Raw genomic sequence first — 18,998 nt, 5'->3', positions numbered from 1 at the left:
TCCAGGCTGCTTTGGAGCCTGCTGCTAAGGCATGAGGAGGACTTGGACTCCAAGTCTGTGAAGGGCGCCAGGCTCGAGTTAGATCTGAACAGTGTCCAATCTGCTGGAACCCATTATCGACTCTCACAGACCCGCTGTCCGCCCTTGGAGAAACGTCGGAACGGTACTGTCTGAGCCAACATCAGCTCAGATGAATAGCAGGGGACGACTTAATGTTTGCAACGTGCTTGAAGACACTGCTGGGGGCAGGGTGGAATCTGGGAAGGAGCCGAGAGAGTGGGGAGGGAGAGATGATTCGCCCCAGTGGGAGGGGAGTCTCTCAACCACTGGGACAAAGAGCTGTCTCTTCTCTCCCTGCAGCTTCCTGAGGGACCCTGAGGAATGAGCTGGGTGCCGTCCTCCCATGCCCCATCAGTCAACATCACAGAATGGGTTCAGGGCCACCCAGGTTCCCAATCTTGCTAGCTGTGAACCTTGAGCAAATGATTTACCCTCCCTATGCCTCAGTTTCCATATCTACAAATCAGAGCTGCTGTGCAGTCTCTCAGAGTTGTTGAGAGGATTGAATGAAATAGCACAGAGCATGACTTAGAAGTGTCTGGCATGCAGTAGTACTCAGTAATTGTTAGCTATTATTATTATTATTTATTAAGCACCCAGCATGTGCTGGCATCAGGATTTCTTTGAAATGGGCAATGGAGGACTTGGTAAGATGGCAGGGTGAATTAAACACTACCGTGGGTTACCCGGGGTAGAGGCACTTTCTCCAACAGTCTTTGAAAATGTCATAGAGCGGAGTCTCTCGGCCTGCTTCTCGAATGAATAAAAGATGGGCTTCTAGAACCCAAGGGGATCTTGGCAGTGCTTGGTGCAGCTCACATGAACCTGTGAGCCCAGCCTGGCTGCTTGCCAGAAGTGAGTGCCTCTGAGTCCCTCCCTGACAACAAACCAAGGTGAACTCTGCCTGAAGCAATATTGGGAGCCTAATACTGGCGGGAGGGGAACACAGCCAGGGTCACTGTGCCCCCTGCCATGTCCAGCACCCAAATGCGTATCAGGCTGCACCTTCCCTGCTCAGTTCCACTTGAATTGAACACGCAGACCGGCCCGGGGCAGCCCAAGTCCAGGATTCCCCCTACTTCCCACGGCTTGGTAAGATGGCAGGGTGAATTAAACACTGTCATGAGTTACCCAGGGTAGAGACACTTTCTCCAGTGGTCTTTGAAAATGTCATAGAGCATCCTGAAGTCTCACCTGGAGGGACCCTGCTGGTCTGCTCAATGCCGGACATTCTTGAACACTGTGTCTTTAGCCTCTGCTTGACTCCTGCAGTGACAGGGAGCTCTGTACTCCCAGGCAGCCCGCACCACCTTCTCAGATCTGACCAGCACCTGGCCGTTCGTACTGGAGGTTAGCCCACACCACACAGTGTGCCCGCTGGGTTCACTTCATGCACCTACAGTCAGTCTGGGGTTCACAGAAAGCAGGGGCCTTCTCATTTTAACCTCAGTGATTTATTTTTGCTTGTCCGCAATAACATTGGGTATAAGAGATGTCTTATTATGAAACAGATTTTCAGATACATCAACGGGATTAATCCCATCTCTTAATGGAGAGAACTGAGTCAGTAGAAAGAGGGGAGACATTCTGGGCAGAAAGACATGGGTTTGGATTCAGTTTGGCCACTTAGCAGCAGGTTGGTTAACCTTGGCCCGGTTACTCAACCCCTTTGAGCCTCATCTGCATCAAAGGGAGGGGTTATAAAGAGGAAATGAGACTGTGTGTTTAATGGGACTGGACTATGGCAAGCATCTGGTGTTATAATTATTGTTCTTGCTATATTTTGCCTGTCCAGCTCCTATGGGGTTCAAGCAATTCCCCTGCCTCAGCCTCCCAAGTAGCTGGGACTACAGGTGTATGCCACCATGCCTAGCTAATTTTTGTATTTTAGTAGAGACAGGGTTCCACTGTGTTGGTCAGGATGGTCTTGGTCTCCTGATCTCATGATCTGCCTGCTTCAGCCTCCCAAAGTGCTGGGATTATAGGCACGAGCCACTGTGCACAGCCGGACTTTTCCTTTTTTGAATCTATGTCTGTTTACATCTTAATCCTCTCATTATGCTATTCACCCAAAAAGCTTCCCTTGTCTGGGATACTAGGTGACATCCTAATCATACTGGCATAGAGTAGGTGCCAAAAAAAAAAAAAGTTTTGGAAACAGCAATCAGTAGCAATATGAATGTATTACCAGGTGCCAGGTACCATGCCAATTACTTTACATACATTAGTCACCTGTAACCCTGCCATCTTACACAGGAGCTAATTACCAGTATTATCCCCATTTTACAGATGAGGAAACCGAGGTGCTCAGTTCATTTGTCCAAAGCCACATAACTAGTAAGATGTAGGGATGGGGTATATGAGCCTAGATGATTAGATATTGAAGGCTGCTCTTTTGACAACCATAGTAAATATGTAATTTTCAGAGCCATTTAAGCCTGCAGTGACTCCTGTGAAATAGTGAAGGAGGCAGGCATTTCTGTATTCCAGGAATTCTGGGGATTTCAGAATGGGTTCATATGATTTTCTTTTCTTTTTTTTTAAATTTTGTAATTTATTTATTTTTTTATTATACTTTTTTATTTTTGATAGTTTTAAAATTTTATTCTATCAGTATTTTTAATAAATGTTTATTGCTGCATTCCCGACACCCCCAATATATTACTGGTTCGTTGTTTTGCTATCCTTGTAGTAATGGAATTTAGTTGGAAGAATAAGACATTTACTTCTAATCTGATTTTTTAAAAAACAGATGGGGAGTATTTGAATACAGCCAGTGTTTTAAATGTAAAAGAAAATGTTTCATCTGGTATTTCTAGAGTTGAGTCATGAATTACAGGCAATGGGATAAAAGTGAATAATTATAGTAGTCCTGTGGGGACAGCTGTAAGAAAGATGGGCACCACAGCTTGCCACAGTGGGCAGGACTATTCCTAGTTTTGGGTGGAACCGAGAGATTTGGGGAAGGATGGCAAAAGAAGATAAAAGTATCGAGGGCTCCCAGGAGGCGTTGGCCTCATCACTTGCAAGCTGGAGAAAGCATCGTTTCCCGCCCCTGCTGATGGAACACTGTAGTCACTGCAAGTGGAGGCCCAAGATCCTTCCCCAAATCACTGAGATCCAACTGCAGGTGAACAAAAGGGCTCCAGTTACTCTGCTTATATTACAGATATAAGAGAAGTGGAACAGCTTGTCTAGGTCCCACAGTAGGTAAGTGGAAACCATGTGTTACACATCAACCTCATTCACCCATTTGTCCACCCAACAGATATTCAGTGAGCACCAACTATCTGAAAGCCACCAGGAGAGAAGCACCATGTTCTCAGTGACCCACAATTGAGACCAGTGCTGTCCCATAGAGGGAGATATCATGCAGGCCACGCTTACAATCTAAAATGTTCTAGCAGCCACCTTTGAAAGCAAAAAGAGGCAGGTGGAGTAAAGTCTAATCATTTATTTCACTCAATATATCCAAAATATCATTTTAACACGTAATTAATATTTAACAAATATTAATGAAAGAGACATTTTACTTTCTTTGTACTCTTTGAAATCTGTATTTTACACTTATGGCACATCTCAGTTCGGACTGGCAAAATTTCAAGAGCTCAATCACCACACATGAGCTACCTACCATATTGGAAAGCACAGATCTGTATGTACAGTTCTCAATCTCACTATGTATTAGAATCACATGGGGAACATGTACAAAAATACAGCTTTCCAGCCCCCACCCAAAGATTTGATTCATTAGATCTAGGGTGAGGCCCGAGAATTTGTATTTTAACCAGCATTCCAGGGTATTCTAATGCAACTAGTCATTTTGGAAGCAGTGAGCGGAGAAAATGCAGCCAAGTCATTTATTCTGCCTTCTTAGAGACTGGCCAGATAGCCAGTGAAGACGCTTCCCTAATTCATATTGATTAGGAAAAGCTTGGTTTTTAACTAGCGAAGTTGGAATTAAAGACAATATTCAATCACATTCAGTTGAATTACTTTTAAGTATAAAGAGAAAATTCAAAAGAGTTTCCAAGTAAACAGTGCTTGCTTTAGTAAACAGATAAGACTTCCTGATTAATAATAAAGAATATTCATTTGCACACGCTATGTTAAACTCTTGAAATACTAATTTATTTTCCCAAGATTAAGCAAACCTTCAATCATATCTCCAGTAATTTGCTCGACAGAAAAACTTTCTAACAAGACAATAGACAGTTGAGTAGTAGCACTGCCTATGCCGAGCTGGTAAGTGCAGTAAGGAAGGTTAGGAGACATTCACCAATATGCTTTAATTGAATGCCTTCTGTATGCCAGACACAGCCCTTAGCCCTGAGACTACAGAGATGGGTGAGAACTTTGGAATTACAGAGTTTGCACTGTAGTTGAAGAGATAGGTGATGACAGGCAGATAACTCTATGGAAGCAGACAAGGGAAAAGACAGTCCTGCACTGGAGCCCAAGGAAAGCTCCCTGGGTAAGAACTGAGCTTACCAAGTGACTTCCAAGTGACAGGAAAGTGTTTCACAAGTAGAGACAGGGAACATTAGCAGAGGGAGCAAGAACATTGTCATCGAGTGCTTGGAGTCATGTGGGTGAGGAGGTGGAGAAGATGGAGATGATGCTGGAGAAATGGGTTGAGGTTGGGATGATGAAATGCCTTGAAGGCCAGGCTAAGGCATTTGGGTTCAGTTCTGCACGTAATGAGGGGCCATAACTACAGTTACAGGGGTGCACTGAACAGGGCTCCGGTCAATGATGGATGAATAAATGGCTGGATACATGATGGCATGAAATAAACATGTTGATGCATTCAACTAGGGGACACTGACGCCAGAAGACTCAAGTGAGGATACAGGGCACCTATCCAGGTAAAAGATGAGTAATGAGGCTTGGACCAGGTGCTGACAGCAGATGGGAGAAGAGGCCCAGATATTCTTAAATGACCCAGGTAAGAAAGTCAAGACTTGGTAAAAATTGCCATAGGAGGTCGCCCTTTACTTGGCAAAGGCTGAAATGCCAGGCCGCTGTGCATGGTCCCAGGAAAGGCAAAGAGCTCCGGAGTCCAGAATCTCCAGGAGCCCTGAGGAAGGACGATGTTGAACTCTGGGATTTACAAAGCATTCCTTTTCGCGGGCAGGTTATGATGCTTCTGAGCAAGCTCCTTGTTTTAAATTTTCTTATTTTTTCAATGGAGAGGCCACTCAGTTGGGAAGAAATACAAAACATCTGTGTGTTAGGGTTCTCCAGAGAAACAACCAGTAGGATATATAGAGACATATATAAGAGGAGGTTTATTATGAAAATTGGCTGTGATGATGGAGGCTGTGAGGTCCCATGATATGTCATTGGCAAGCTGGAGAACCAAGAAAGCTGGTGATGAGATTCAGTCTGGATACGAGGGCCGGAGAACCAGGAGCTCCGATGTCCCAGCTTAAGAAAAGAGAGAATTGGCCCTTCCTCCACCTTTTTGTTTGATCCAGGGCCTCAAGTGATTGGAAGGATGCCTGGCCACACTGGAGAGGGAGCTCTTCTTTACTCAGTCTACTGATTCAAATACTAATCTCTTCCAGAAACACCCTCACAGACACACCCAGAAATAATGTTTTACCAGTTATCCAGGCATCCCTTAACCCAGTCACATTGTCACAAAAAATTAACCATCACAATATGTCAACACAAAGCGGTAAGGAGAACCCAGGGAAACTGGGGTCCCCATCCACTGCTGGAGGGTGTCCTGAGACACACACTGTAGGGACACACTTATACTTGTGCATCTGAAGGCAGACACGCACCAGAATGCTTTGATCAATGTTATTCATAATGATAAAAAAAGTGGAAGCAATTTATGTGTCTACCTATAGGGAGATACATAAATAGAATGCAATATAATCATATGATGGAACATGATTCGGTAATTGGAACAGACTGAGGGATTCACAAGGCTGGACATCAAAATACATAGTTGCATAGAACAGGCAAATTGAAGAGCAATCTCTTCAGTATGATAGCACCTATATAAATTATGAAAACATAAACCTGTGTTGCATATCGTACCTGGGTCCAGATATAGGAGTCGCAGTATAAAACAAACACTGGAATTTATATTTATATTGTAAATTCATAAGAGGTTGAGAGGTGGGGATGAAGGGGAGAAGAGGAGATTCAAAAGAGATTTCTACCTTGGTGATGGTTTATTTATTTTATTTTATTCTTTTTTTGAGACCAAGTCTCACTCCGTTGCTCAGGCTCGGAGCGCAGTAGCATGATCTTGGTTCACTTCAACCTCCATCTTCCTGGTTCAAGCGATTCTCCTGCCTCAGCCTCCCGTGTAGCTGGGAGTACAGGCGTGTACCACCACGCCCAGCTTTTTTTCTTTTTTTTCTTTCTTTTTTTTTTTTTTTTTTGTATTTTTAGCAGAGTCGGGGTTTCACCATGTTGGCCAGGCTGGTCTTGAATTCCTGACCTCAGGTAATCCGCCTGCCTCGGCCTCCCAAAGTGCTGCGATTACAGGCGTGAGCCACGGTGCCTGACCCTGATGGTTTATTTCTATTATATAGGCAGATGTATAAAAGATCTGAAGCAAAGATGCCACAATGTTACATTTGTGAATTCAGGATGGTGAGTAAAAAGTGTTTATTATATCATCTGCCGCACTTTATCTTCAAAAATTTCCCAAGTAGACAAAAGGAAAAAAGAAAAAAGGTAGGGTGGGTGGGAGCCAAAGAGAAGGCTTGGAAACCATTTCTGTGCTCTTTGCACAGCAAAGGGAGGCATGCAGATGGCGAGTTAACATACCTAGGAGGCTCCCCTGGGGTTTAATGTTGCATTGTGTACACTCAGAAAGACTGCTCAGCAAAGGCAAAATAAACACATTTCCTGTGCTTCCCTTTCTCAGCCCTGCAGCCCTGCCAAAGCGGGGGTGGGAGTGTCACATCATTTATTTACACAAGGTCCTCTTTATATGGACGCCTCCAATAACGTTATTCATCGGGTTGGCTCCTCCAGGGCTGCCCCACCGTTCCCAGCTGGCCAGGAGCGTGACTTCACCGTGAAGCGTCATGTCCAAGTTACTCTGTACGTGGCAATGCCAGCTACCCACAAGAAAGGAGGGCTGTGATGGGGGAGCTGGGGCCGCTTCTGGGTAATGGATTTCCCCCGCCCCCATTTCTGGCAAAGAGCTCTGTGGTCACAGAATAAAAAAAAATCTATCAATTGTAAGCTAAGGCACATGCTGGGTGGAAGTGAGAGTCAGGGAACCTATACTTATCACTAGCTCTGAGGTAAGATAGAAATGTCTGGAAGCTCCCCGCTTGCAGCCAGGAACTGTGCCTTAGTCATCTTTATGTTTCCAGGGCTTTGCACAAAGTAGGTGCTCAGGAAATGCTTGTTCAATAAGCAAACCACAAGGACACACACACACATACATACACACACAGTCACTGTGTTGTGAACTGTGTTTTCATGAGTTTTCTTTCTCTTCACAGACAGTGTCATCTAATGGTTAACGATGTTGATTCTGGAACCAAACTGCCTAATTCCGGGAACAGACACAAAACCTCTACCTCAGTGCCTTCAAACTATCAGGTTATGGAGGGGGCTGAGCCGATGCCCTCCCCACAATGGCTGGCAAGTAAGGAGCATTTGAGGAATGTTGGCAATTTACAAATTTAGTCTCAGGGCAAGCCAGCTGGACAGGCAACACCATGTCCATCTTACAGATGGGACAGCTGAGGCTCAAATAAATCCTGTTGCTTGTGAAAGGGCCCACGTGTTCCTGGCAAATGACGATGCCAGGATCTGAAGGCAGGGTGTCAAGTTTTGGCGAACCCCCCAGTGTCCCTTGAGCCTCCATTTCTCAACAGCTGACTCAAGGACTAACAGATCCTTCTTGGCTGCTGTGTTTTCCATCCAGCAAAGGGTCCGGTGGGAACCCCCTTGGCCAAATGGGAGCCACTGACTTCTCCCGTGGGGCCCAGAATCTGACTCAGGCCCGGGGAAATCTGATTCCCAAGTCAAAGCTCAGGACTCGGAGCTGCTCTGGTTCCGCACACAGAGCAGGCAGAAAGTTCTGATGCCACAAGAAGGCAGGAAACTCCAACGGGCTTTAATCACTCCCCCATCACGAACAGCTCCAGTGACAGCTCGGCCTTTTTATCTCAGGAGTTCAAAGAGTTTCCATCGTTCGTTCTCACAAAGGCCCACGTCCCCTCTGCCTCGTTTCTGTTTCACTTTATTGAAGTAACTGTGACCCCAGATAGAATCCTGGCAGGCGACCCAGGTGAAGTCACCCACTCATTCCCTCCACTAACACATCATCAAAATAGGGGGCTGCGCTCCTGACCACACCCAGGTTTTTCAAGAAAATGACCACAAAAACAAAACAAAACCAAAAAAACACATTCAAAAAACATTTTCTTCAAAAGTGGCATCTTGGCCACCTTTGAACTTCGGGGCCTGGTGCAGTGCCCAGTGCAGGGTAAGTGTTTGATGAATGCTGAGTAAGAGGAATGGGAAGGCAAGTAACAGCAGCCCTGAGAAGCAGTGCTATTACCCACATTCCACAGGGTCAGGAAACAGATTCAGAGAGGTTAAGTGGCTTGGCTGGGGCTGGACTGCGGCTGGATAATGGAGGTAGGTTTGAATATGGGTTTTTGCTGGGATTTTGGGGCCTTTTGACATAGGTATGTCCACGATACAAGCTACCCCCTGCCCCACGGTCTATACAATACCTGGCAAAGCTTTCTGATGAACAGATATGCCATAAAGCTGGGCAAAATCGTAACCTTTGATATAAATGTGCAGGTCAAATCCAATTAGCTGCCTGTTTTAATATGGTCCTGGAGCTAAGAATAATTTTCATATTTTTAAATGGTTATGTTTTAAGTAACTATACAAGTTCCTATGTAATATCCTTGATATTGCCTCTTGGCCCACAGAATCTAAAATATTTGCTATCTGGCTCTTTAAGAAAAAGTTACAGCTCCTTGATGTAAACTATATCTCATTTTATATAAGCGCTCCCAGAGTGTAGGGGTGTGCCCAAGCCCAGAGGCCTCATCTCTAGACTGAGGCCTTGGTAACCATTCCATCTCAGCTCTCACCACAATGTACTTCACTTTGGCTAACTCCTGCTTATCCATCAATTGCATCTTAGTTGTCGCCTCCTCCAGGAAGTCCTCCCTGACCCCTAAAGACCAAATCAGGGGCCCTTCTCTGTGTTCCCATCTTCTCATGGTCCCCTGAAACCCCCATGTCCTGACACTTGGCATGCTGCATTACCATTGCCACTTTCTTGTCTCCCACCCAGTGGGCTGTAGACTCCATGAGGGCAGGCACCATTCTGCCAGAGTTAAGAAGTTGTATAATTTAAGTGACCACACATCCTGGTGTGCCTGAGACAGCCTCATCTTATGCCTCATCTTATGCCTCTTATGCACAAATATTAACAACGATCCTTCCTTCTCAAAGTGTCCCAGTTTGGAGGATAAATTATATAGTACTGCCACCCTAGGTAGGGCATAGTAGCTTAAGAGCATGCGCTCTGGGTTCCAATCTCAGCCCTCCATTTTTCAGTGGTGTCACACTGGCTGTGTTGTGCTGATCTGTGACCCCTTCAAATTTATATGTTGAAGTCTTAGCCCCCAGCACTTCAGAATGTAACTGTATTTGGAGATAAGATTTGGAAAGAGGTAATTAAGATACAGTGAATTATTTGGTGGGTGGGGCCTAATCCAATCTGACTGATGTCCTTATAAGAAGAGGAAATTGAAACATCAGATATGTGTGTGTAGGGAGGAAAGACTAAGTGAGGAAGCAGCAAGAAGACAGTCATCTACAAGCCAAGGAGAGAAGCCTCAGGAGAAACCAACCTGCGGCCACCTTGATCTTGGACTTCCAGCCTCCAGGACAGTGAGACAATAAATTTCTGTGGTTTAAGTCAGCAGTCCCAGCCTTTCTGGTACCAGGGACTGGTTTCATGGAAGATAGTTTTTTTAATGGAGGGGGGGGGGGGGGGGGGGGTTGGATGGTTTCAGGATGAAACTGTTTCACCTCAGATCACCAGGCATTAGATTCTCATAAGGAGCCCACAACCTAGATCCCTCACGTATGCAATTCACAATAGGGTTTGTGCTCCTGTGAGAATCCAATGTGGCCACTGATATGAAGGAGGTGGAGCTCAGGCAGTAATGCGTGCTCACCTGCCACTCACCTCCTGCTGTGGAGCCTGGTTCCTAAAAGGCCAGGGACTGGTATGGGTCTGTGGCCAGCAGCGTTGGGGACCCCTGGTTTAAGTCAGCCAGTCTGTGATGTTTTATTATGCCAGTCAGAGCAGGCTAATACAGTAAGTTATTTAACCTCTGTGTCTCAATTCCCTCCTCTGTAAAATAATAACAGTTTCCCTCAGAGGTTTGTAAGGCTTCAGTGGATTAATACATGCAAAACACCGAAAACATCACTTGGCAAATTGCAAATGCTATGAAAGTGTTAGCTACTTTTGTTGGTCATGCCGAATCCCTGGTTCCTAATGCAATGTCTTGAATGTGGTAGGCAGTCACACACATTGTCTGGATGGACAATGCCTGACGTCAGAGCGGGTACAAGCTGCTCAGGGAGCACCGCATGCGTCAGAGCAGCTGTGCCCGTTGGCTGCACGCTCTGAGGACTACAGACCGAGGTTCACTCCGTGGGTGAAATTGCAGAGACGGTGAACAGGAGCTGCCTTCGGGTAAGTTGCTGTGCCTGGAACCAGGTCCTCCATTCAGGAAGAAATGTAATCCTTGAATGACTTCATCATCTTGCTCTCAATATTCAAAGACCTTGTATGTATTTAAAAGTGATGATAAAGTCAAAACAAGGAGACACGCTGAGGTCTGGTCTGTGGTGTGGCACTGCTCTGCAGAGAATCTGCAGCTTAGGAGAGAAAGGGTTTCTCTGAGGCAGTGACTTCCTGAACAGCAGTCACTCACCACATTGTCACACATCCAAGTACCAAGTCACACACTCGGAATTCATGTGGTCTGCATGAGGCTGGTTGCTAAAGCCTGGTGTCCCTTGTCCTGCCCTTAGGTGACAATACCTGTGTTAAATTGTGCCTCTAGGCTGGGGGCGGTGGCTCATGCCTATAATCCCAGCACTTTGGGAGGCCAAGGTGCGCAGATCATGAGTTCAAGATTGAGACCATCCTGGCCAATATGGTGGAACCCCATCTCTACCAAAAAAAAAAAAAATTAGCTAGGTGTTGGTGGTGCGTGCCTGTAATCCCAGCTACTTGGGAGGCTGAGGCAGGAGAATCGCTTGAACCAGGGAGTCGGAGGTTGCAGTGAGCCGAGATCGCACCACTGCACTCCAGCCTGGTGACAGAGTGAGATTCTGTGACAAAAAAAATTGTGCCTCTAATGTGCCTGTTTTTTTGTCCCCCCCCCCCACCCCGCCCCCCGCCGCCCCAGTATTCTTTAAAATAGACATATCACCATGAAGAGAAAAATGGTTGATGTGGGTAGCATGCTTTGGGGAATGCTGGCTTGTGCTCATCTAACAGTGGATCAGCTGAAAGTCCAGCTCTCACTTCAGCACCCACCTGATGCTCTCTCTAGGCGCCCTTCCCTGGTGAAAGACAACAGGACACAGAACATCACATCCTTGTGGCACATCCAGAGCTGAAAGGAAGTTCAGAACGAGCTGAGCGAACCAACCCTTCCCATGCCTCGTTGGGCACTGGCACATTTTCTTAGTAGAGAAACTGAGGACCTGGACACCTGTCTAAGGCCATCTATTCTTCAAGGACAGGACTGTGGCTAGAACCCACATCTTTGACCCCAGACCTGGTGAGAGCTGGGAGGAAAGAAGATGGCAGGAGTCTATACATTACCTAATTTTTTCAACATAGTCAATAATGGATTCTTTCAGGCAAGAAAAGACCACTCTTTGATGCTGGCCAAAGATGATTCTGACATGCAGTAACTACGGTGAGTAAGCTGCACTTGTGAAAATCCTGTTTTGGTCTGACATTCCCCGATCACTCTGTTTTTATTTTTTTTACTCATATCTCTTTTATTTTATTTTTATTTTTGGAGACAGGGTCTCACTCTGCTGCCCAGGCTGGACTGCAGTGGTACAATCCTGGCTCACGGCATCCTTAACCTCCCAGGCTCAGGTGATCCTCCCACCTCAGCCTTCCCAGTAGCTGGGACCACAAGCGTATGCCCCCATGCCCAGCTAATTTTTGTATTTTTTTATTTATGTAGAGATGGGGTTTCACCATGTTGCCCAGGCCGGTCTGGAACTCCTGGGTTCAAGCGATCCACCCTCCTCAGCCTCCCGGAGTGCTGGGATTACAGGCATGAGCCACTGCGCCCAGTCTCGTATCTCTTTTCAAACAGCCTGTTAGTTATTGTTTTACAACTGACCAGAGGAAGACCTCAGATGTTGGACCTAATGCATCCATTTTTCATATGAGAGGGGATCAGAAATCTACTTCTATTCCTACCCACCAAGAAGTAACAAATGGATGCAACTTTAAGAATAGTTTTTAGCAAATTGAAAAGAGAAATACAAATGAAACGATTCAACCTTCAGAATGTACAGAGACCCAGGGACAGGAAGGGAATGTTTAAATCCTCACAGAGTCCCCACACAAAATCCTTCCAATGCAATTCTTTCCGTCAACTCCACTTTAATAGAAAGCTATTAACTGGATTCTCACCTTATTTATAGGCACTGTGTTATTTTAATGAAAACTAAATCTCACTTGCTCTGCTCAATCCTTTCTCTGCTCAATTGATTTCCTGTGGCTACATGGGAATAATTTATTTTTAAATCTTCACCTTCGTCACAAGAGTCTGAGTCCACCTGAATGGGGAGACAATTGATATTAGACAAATTGAAAATACTCTTGAGAATGTCACGCAAAATCCTCTTTGGGTTGAATCGACCCAGTTTTAACTTAAATTATGATTTTTGCGTAGTGGTTTTAAGTAAAAAAATATGCATGGACATTTTGTGAAAGAGGAAACAGCAGAGGGGAATGGGGAAGAGCATCCGGGGGAGCAGAGCTGGGGACAGTATTGGGAGGGGGAAGGAGAGACGGAACTGGGCTTTTCTGTCCAGTTAAGCAGACAATGCCTGTGTTGGGCTCTATTTTCCCATAATGGTCTTCACAGGGCTCTGTCTCTCCCAGGACAGTCCAAACCTCTCCGATGTTAAAGGACAGCTGTCTCCCCCACCCCGTCTCTAACTTCAGACAGGTATGCTAGCTGCCTTGGGCACTGACTGGTATAAGGCAGCACCTACCACAGTGCCAGGTAAGGAGAAGAATCACATAAAGGTAGTTACAATGATTAATCACATAATTATAGCAAGTGCACGATAAAAGGTTGCTGAATGAATGCATGAAAGAGAATTCAAAAGGACTTGCTCACCTCTTCTCAGCCTCACAGCTGCTGGGAGGTAAGTCATGCCCCATCTTCAACAGAGCATAACACACAAACGAGGGTCTCAGGCGTCTGCTTGCTATGGGATAGAACAGCCATTGGGCCTACCCTTGGCAATGGAAAAAGCTTCCATTGTATTTCTATGGGAAGCAAGCATGTCCACCCAAGGAGGCAGCGGGCGATTTATGGCCCTGAGGTTTCAGGTCGGGTAGGAAGGGATTCTGGCTGAGGCCAAGGTTTATTTTGGTCTTAAAAATTTCTTTTCCTAATCCTTACTCACTGCAGGCAGCTTGGAAGGAAAATGAGAAAGTTACAAAAGAATGAAGTCTACATCACAATAGACCCTAACACCCAAAGGAAATACTGTTAATATTTTGACATTTGTCCTAGAAATGTTCTTTCATGAATGTGTGTATATACCAAGAATTGTATCATATAATACTTATATTAAAAACCTACTGTTTTTCTTTAACAATAGCTCGTCTCCTTCACCTCCTCCTCCTCCTCCCCCTCTTGCTCCTTCTTGCCCCTTCTTGCCCAGGCTGGTCTCAAACTCATGGGTTCAAGCCATCCTCCTGCCTCAACCTCCCAAGGAGCTGGGACTGCAGGTTCACCACCATGCCCAGTAGCGATGGCTTTTAACTGACATCTTCCCATACCCATAAACTTCATGCTACAACATCATCTTAAGGGCTCTATACATTTTCCTTATATGGCTGTGACAGGATATACTTAACCACACCCCTATCTTTGGTTACTGTCTAGTTCCAATTTTTTGTTATTAGAACACCTGTGTGAACATCCTTAAGGATCCTTAACATTTTATTTTTCACATATTTCTGAAGATTATCTTGAGAATATTTTACAGGTTTTTAAATACACGTTTCAGGTTGATGTTTTAACATTAATTTATGTTTCTAGCAAAACAAGTGAGAGGAAGAAGCAATTTATTCAGAAGACTTCCCAAAACGTCAGTCTAGCCCTATAGTTCAATACATAGACTCAGGGGCTCTTGAGCCTTGCTACCTGGGGCCACATCTCATTTTACTACCTACTGGCTCAGGGACTAGTGGTGAGTTACTTTTCCTTGCCTCTGTTTTCTCATCTATAAAATGGATGGAGTGGCACCCACCACACAGGGTTGCTGTGAATATTCAACTTGTCAATCTACACAGAAAGCACTTGTGATCAAGGATCAGGACAAGAGCTCCGTGAATCTGTCGGTACCCGTCCTTTCTAACAGCAAGCTATTCATCCAGAGTTAAAATCCCACAACAACAGTCACCTGAACACTTGCATCCCATTTGAAAATGGTCCCTATTGTTTCCCTCTGCTGCAACAGCCTGGGGTTCTTAAAGTGCACGCAGGGAAGCCAATCTCCAGCCACACAAATGACCACATCTTTGTGTTTTCTGAGAATCAGAAGGCCCATCTGATGCCATGCAGGGAAGTGATGCACAGAAAACACAATCACACTGTTGCCAAATTCAAGTGTGAACCACACACTGGCTGAGAGCAGGAAATACAGAATAACAACCGCCACCCTCACCCAACGACATTAAACTGTGAAATGCTGGTATGGTATGAAAACAGCTTCCCGCGTACCAGAAGACTGCATTTGGAGTATTTCTCCAGGAAATATTGTTGGTGTTACTAAAATCCAAAGCTGCAAAAGAAAAAGAAACATTTTGGGGGGGGGCGGTGGGGGGGGCGCTGTTTGAAACAGGATCAGTCTAGGCAGGAAAGGCCATTTCTTTAAAAAAGAATATTGAGCTAAATTGGCCTTGACACCTATCTTTCCATTTCAACTCATAGTACCTCTTTACTTCCCAGAACCTCCTCACTGCCCCAGTCTTTGGGAAGTACCTCCTCACTGCCCGGGTCTTTGTCTAAAGACTACCCTGGGATCAAATCCTTGCCTCTGGCTTCCCGGCTATGACTATGGGCAAATTCTTAAGCTCTTTGGCCTATTTCTTCATCTGTAAAATCAGGGCTAGTGCAGCATCTACTTAATGTGGTGGTTGGAGGGTGAGATGAGATAATTCGGGTAAAGAGCTTCGCATGGTGTGTGGTACATAGTAAGTGCTCAATAAATGAGAACCATTGTTATTAACCACCACTACTGCTGTATTGTCCAGGATTTATACACATTTACTTGCTGTCTCTGATGTGTAAGGTGCTTTTATGAATTCAGTCAACAACCCTTGGCTTGACCACCCAAATGAGAACAAGGTATAAAGCACTTGGATGCTAAAAAAACAAAATAACAAAATAGTTCCAGAAGTGCTGGTGAGGGACATGGGCCGTGCGGACTGCCTAAAGCAACTTCTGAATCATAGGCCCTATCGCAACCACTCTTAGCACTTGGCAAGGCCAGAAAGGTTGCTGTGTTAACTGCAGGTTTGTGGCATCTATACAGAAAGACCTGGGCAACATGGCAAAACACCTTCTCTACAAAAAAAAAAAAATTAACCACGTGTGGTAGCATGCACCTGTAGTCCCAGCTGCTACTTGGGAGGCAGTTGAGGTCTGTTTTTCAGTCTGATAGGTCTAGAAACATTAATATACTTCTTTTTTCTTTTTGTTTTGATTTTTTAGAAAAGAAACTGGCATAATATTTTGACAAATGCTGAAATAATATAATGTGGGATTGGGCTCTACTGGAAGTATATATGTTGTATAGCACTGGGAACAGCAAATTCCATCAGAGTGGGACAAAGTGAGGGAGCAAGAGTGGGACCTGCACAGTGCTCAAACCAATCCCTGTAGAAAGAGAGAGAGACAAACTGATTCAAAATATACCATCTTAAAACAAAACAAAAATAAACAAGAATGGCCAGGTGTGATGGCTCATGCCTGTAATCCCAGCACTTTGGGAGGCTGAGGTGGGTGGATCACCTGAGGTTGGGAGTTTGAGACCTGCCTGACCAACATGGTGAAACCCTGTCTCTACTAAATACAAAAAAATTAGCCAGGCATGGTGGTGAGCGCCTGTAGTACCAGCTACTTGGGAGGCTGAGGCAGGAGAATTGCTTGAGCCTGGGAGGTGGCGGTTACAGTGAGCCGAGATCACGCCACTGTACTCCAGCCTGGGCGACAAGAACAAAACTCTGTCTCCAAACAAACAAACAAAACAAATAAATAAAATAAACCAGAACAACAACAAACTAAAGGCTCTACTTAGCAGTTTAACTTTTGATACAGTAGCAGCCACAGTTGCAAATCTTGTCCAGAAGTCCTATAATTTTAAATAAATAGCCAACAGGAAGTGACACAGAGTAACTGAATTTGTGTGGGCCTAGTACCAGATTCCAGTTTCTCATCCTTTATTCCAGCAATCATCAACAAACTTTCTAGTCTTTAGTGTCGTCTGCACCTGAGTGAGCAGAGGACTGCCTCTCAGAGCACAGCTGTCCCACATTCTGGCACCCGGAGTCAGTCAGCCAAGTGCTGGATCAGCGGCTGAGCAGCTATCTGTTAGACTCTTAGGAAAAGTCAGGTCAACCTTATGAATCACTATGTTGTCTTTTTTTTTTTTTTTTAAGAGATGAGTTCTCCCCTTGTGCTCAGGTTGAAGTGCAGTGGTGGGACCACGGGTCACTATAGCCTCCAAACTCGGGCTCAAGCAATTCTCCTGCCTCAGCCTTCCGAGTAGCTAGGACTACAGGTATGCACCACCATGCCCAGCTAATTTTTTAAAAATGATTTTGTAGCGATGGGGGGTCTCACTAAGGCTGCCCAGGCTGGTCTCAAACTCCTGGCCTCAAGTGGTCCTCCCACTTTGAACTCCTAAAGTGTTGTAATTATTGGTGTAAGCCACTGTGCCCAGCCTATAGAAATGTTTTGCATGAATTTCTGGAACCATCAGAAAACACCAGAGTCTGCCAGAGAAGTCCCCAAATAGCACTGGAATAATGGCATAAAATATTAATAATTCATGTCTCAGCAAGTGAATAGGCAGAGAACACACGTTCAGCACCAGCGGTGCCAGGAGCAGTTATTTTGACCTAACTTGCTCCAAATGAAAGTCCAGACACAATCTCTCACACAAAATCCTTCACCAGCTCAACTATAACAAGAATAGTCCCTAATAGCATTTATTAAGTGCTATTATGTGCTAAACATCCTAAAAACATTAAACATTTAATCCTCACAGTAGTCCTGCAGGCAAGTGTTCATCTAGGTGATGGAAATGGAGCTCAACTAGGCTGAGAGACTCGCCTGAAGTCACACATTTAATGAGTATTTGAATCCCTGGTCACTAACCATACATTATGTCTTAATGATGAATATTTAAAAATGGAGAAAAGGTGCTCAAAATTTATCATTGGGTAATAAATCACGGCATGACTTTTCTCAATAAAAAGCACCTACGTAACTTGAGACGAGCATCTGTATTAAAAGTCATAAAGTAAGTTTGGGTTTCTTATACCAAACAACCTAATTTGCTTATATATAAATATCAAGGGATAGAAAAGCAGAATTTCAAGCCAAATTAAATAAAAAGCATGCAGTAACATCGCACTTCAGCCCTCTCAGGAGGCTATATATTAAGATTTTTTTAGGCCTTACACCTAATGTTTCTGGAGCAATGAGACAGATGAGGTTTTGCAGATTTATTTCAGCATAAATTAATGCTAACCATCTGGATGGATAAAGATAACCAAATAGCCATAAAATCTTGGCAACCTCCAATGTAAGAAAAATTACTTGGGAGCTGAGAGGAGGAAAAATCCATGCAGAGTTTGTTGGAGGAATGCCAAAGTGATCATAGAGTTTACTAAGATTTTGACTTACTCTTGCACTTTAATCATAATATATTTGCAGCATGGGGGATTAGAGGCATTCTTTGGAGGGAAGAGGTTACAAAGAAAATAATTCCTTATAGCTGCAGAGCACCTTGACTGAACAAAGGTGTTTTGGGGCTGGGTGTGGTGGTGGCTCATGCCTATAATCCCAGCACTTTGGGAGGCCGAGGCGGGCAGACCGCTTGAGGTCAGGAGTTCGAGACTAGACTGGCCAACATGGTGAAACCCTGTCTCTACTAAAAATACAAAAAATTAGCCAGGCGTGGTGGTGCATGCCTGTAATCCCAGCTACTTGTAAAGCTGAGGCAGGAGAATCACTTGAACCTGGGAGGCAGAGGTTGCAGTAAGCTGACGTGCCACTACACTCCAACCTGTGTAACAGAGTGAGACTCCGTCTCTAACCAAACCTAACCAAACCAAACCAAACAAAGGTGTCCTGGCTTTCAGTTTGAGCTTTTTAATAGCCTTTGGAGCCAGGGAGGGTCACGGTGTACTATCCCCTTTTTACAGATGACAGAGTTAGACTCAAAGAGGCTGAGTAGCTCTGCTATTCAAGGCCAGTGCTCTTTTCACCACCCTATGTAGATGTCCTCTCATCCATCCACCTATCTGTCCATCTATCCATCCACCCACCCACCCATCCATCCACCCATCCATCCATCCATCCATCCATCCATCCATCCATCCATCCATCCATCCA

At 44.9% G+C, this 18,998-nt stretch overlaps 1 protein-coding gene and 1 long non-coding RNA gene across 6 annotated transcripts in view; one reads left to right on the top strand and one right to left on the bottom strand.

The window, feature by feature from the left end:
* The window catches only part of CHST11 (carbohydrate sulfotransferase 11), a 308,357-nt gene that overhangs the window by 61,131 nt on the left and 228,228 nt on the right, over nt 1-18,998 (bottom strand). The gene's annotated exons all lie outside the window — the stretch shown is intronic.
* LOC111526247 lies at nt 9,855-14,023 on the top strand. Of its 3 annotated transcripts, none has more exons than XR_004229182.1 (4): nt 9,855-9,969; nt 10,609-10,786; nt 11,655-12,026; nt 13,238-14,023. It is a non-coding gene; the product is annotated as an uncharacterized LOC111526247 (long non-coding RNA). The 3 variants fall into 3 exon arrangements; XR_002726330.3 differs by lacking the exon at nt 9,855-9,969 and having other exon boundaries at nt 10,090-10,786; nt 11,655-11,885; nt 11,968-12,026; XR_002726323.3 differs by lacking the exon at nt 9,855-9,969 and having other exon boundaries at nt 10,090-10,786.

Source organism: Piliocolobus tephrosceles, chromosome 10 (assembly GCF_002776525.5).
Source record: "Piliocolobus tephrosceles isolate RC106 chromosome 10, ASM277652v3, whole genome shotgun sequence".
NCBI classification, from domain to species: Eukaryota; Metazoa; Chordata; class Mammalia; order Primates; family Cercopithecidae; genus Piliocolobus; species Piliocolobus tephrosceles.
The sequence above is the reverse complement of the archived record's forward strand: the minus strand, read 5'-3'. Positions and strand labels throughout refer to the sequence as shown.